Source organism: Propithecus coquereli, unplaced genomic scaffold, assembly GCF_000956105.1.
Source record: "Propithecus coquereli isolate 6110/MARCELLA unplaced genomic scaffold, Pcoq_1.0 Scaffold9, whole genome shotgun sequence".
NCBI lineage: Eukaryota > Metazoa > Chordata > Mammalia > Primates > Indriidae > Propithecus > Propithecus coquereli.
In genome coordinates this window covers 10723788-10726107 of record NW_012155284.1, presented here as the reverse complement: position 1 = coordinate 10726107, position 2320 = coordinate 10723788, and the positions used below count along the sequence as shown (strand labels likewise).

The 2320-nt window shown below is 39.9% G+C and overlaps 1 protein-coding gene across 1 annotated transcript in view; it reads right to left on the bottom strand.

Annotated features, from left to right (window-relative positions):
- LOC105826512 (survival motor neuron protein-like) overlaps positions 1 to 2320 on the bottom strand; it is a 28151-nt gene that overhangs the window by 24930 nt on the left and 901 nt on the right. The gene's annotated exons all lie outside the window — the stretch shown is intronic.

Sequence of the window (2320 nt, the reverse complement as noted above, 5' to 3'; positions counted from 1 at the left end):
GAACTCCTGAGCTCAAACAATCCGCCTGCCTCGGCCTCCCAGAGAGCTAGGATTACAGGCATGAGCCACCGCACCCGGCCCCCATGTATGTCTTTACATAAATCAAGCAGGTGTTAAGTTCCTGGTAGGACCTTACAATTTACTTTTCTGGTTTTCTTTATTTAGCATCGAGGGTTCCCAAATGGTTTCCATGTACATATTGTAATTTTTTTTTTCAAGTCCACCAAAGGAAGTTTGAGGGCTTCCCCCTAAATATTTCTGGCTTATATTCAGTATGTAAGAAATCTAGGCCAGGCGGGTCGCTCACGCCCCTAATCCAAGCACTCTGGGAGGCCGAGGCCAGAACATCCCTTGAGCTCCGGAGTTCCAGACCAGCCTGAGCAAAAGTGAAACTCCGTCTTTACAAAAAGTAGGAAAGAGCCCGGCTTTGTGGCGCTCGCCAGTAGTCCTAGGTACCAGGGAGCCTGAGGCAGGAGGATCGCTGGAGCCCAGGAGTTTGAGGTTTCAGTCAGCTACGATGACACCACTGCACCCCAGCTGCACGACAAAGCCAGACTCTGTCTCAAATTGTAAAAAAATAAAAAAAATATATATATACATAAATTAAAAAATAAAAGAAATCTATATGGAGGGAAGGGAGAATGGGTGATGTTGGTCAAGGGTACAAAAACGGTAATTACACTGAGGCGTACTAGATTATTTACCTGGATGGAACGTGGAGATCATTTCACGGTGCATATCAAAACATCTAGTTGTACTCTGTGTGAGAAATTTATGTTTTTTAAAAAACACCTCAACTTGTATACCTTAATTAGATACAACTTTATATGTCAAAAAGTTAAATTGTCACAAGATAATTTAAAAGACAAAAAAATATTTTTTAAAAACTCAGATTTTTTCACTCATAAAAATTTTCACAAAGCATTTGATGTGGAAATTTAAACAAAATATGGAACCAGGTGTCTTTTTCTTTTTATTTATTTTTTAAGATATAATTGACATACTATAAAATTCATCATTTTAAGGCATACAATTCAATGATTTTTAGTATATTCACAAGATTGTGCAACCATCACTGCTAATTCCAGAACATTTTCATTGCCTCACCCCCTGCCCCCAAATCCCCTTTAGCAGTCACTCCCCATTCTCTCCACTGCCCCATCCCCTGGCAACCACTAATCTACTTTCTGTCTCTACACATTTTCTTATTCTAGATATTTCATTTAAATAGAATCATACAATATGTGGCCTTTTGTGTCTGGCCTCTTTTCCTTAGCATAATGCTTTCAAGTTGGAATTAGTTTTAATGAATTTTAAATGGCACATTCTTTGTTGAACAAAATATTTCTATTTATCAGGACTTGTTTCCTCAACAAAAATGAACCTGAAGCAATTATGTTCTCAAAGAAAACATAGATGGACTTCTTTTGCTCATGATGGTGACATCCAGATTTGAGTTACTATATTTATAAAAGTGATTTCATATGGTAGACAAAGCATTCAAAACAAAATGTGGTGAATTTCCAAAGGAAACCATTTCACCAGATTTCAAGGCACTTACATAAACGTGAAATTTAACTGGCTGGGTGCAGTGGCTTATGCCTGGAATGCTAACACTTTGGGAGGCTGAGGTGGGAGGCTCACTTGAGGCCAGGAGTTTGAGACAAGCCTGAGCAACATAGTGAGACCTGTCTCTACAAAAAATAGAAAAATTAGCTGGGCATGATGGCACATTTCTATAGTCCCAGGTACTCTGGAGGCTGAGGCAAGAGGATTGCTTGAGCCCAGGAGTTTGAGGTTGCTGTGATCTGTGATGATACCACTGCACTCTAGCCCAGGCAACAGAGTGAGACCCTGTCTCAAAAACAAAAACAAAAACAACCAACTTAGAAAAACTGGACAGTTGACAAAAAAGAAAATCCGAAAGTCCAATAAAGATTTTAAAAGATCCCCAACCTCTAGAGCCAAGGAATTGCAAATTAAAAACTAAGATAATCATTTTTCACTCAGGTTGGCAAAATTACCAGAGATCAATAACATCTGATATTAGCATGGGTATGGGGAAATGAAGTGCTACCCTCTTGTTGAAAATATCTATTTAAAATTAAAAATATGTGGCCAGGTGCGGTGGCTCACGCCTGTAATCCTAACACTCTGGGAGGCTGAGGCAGGAGGATCGCTCGAGGTCAGGAGTTTGTGACTAGCCTGAGCAAGAGCGAGACCCCGTCTCTACTACAAAATGGAAAGAAATTAGCTGGACAACTAATATACAGAAAAAATTAGCCAGGCATGGTGGCACATGCCTGTAGTCCCAGCTACT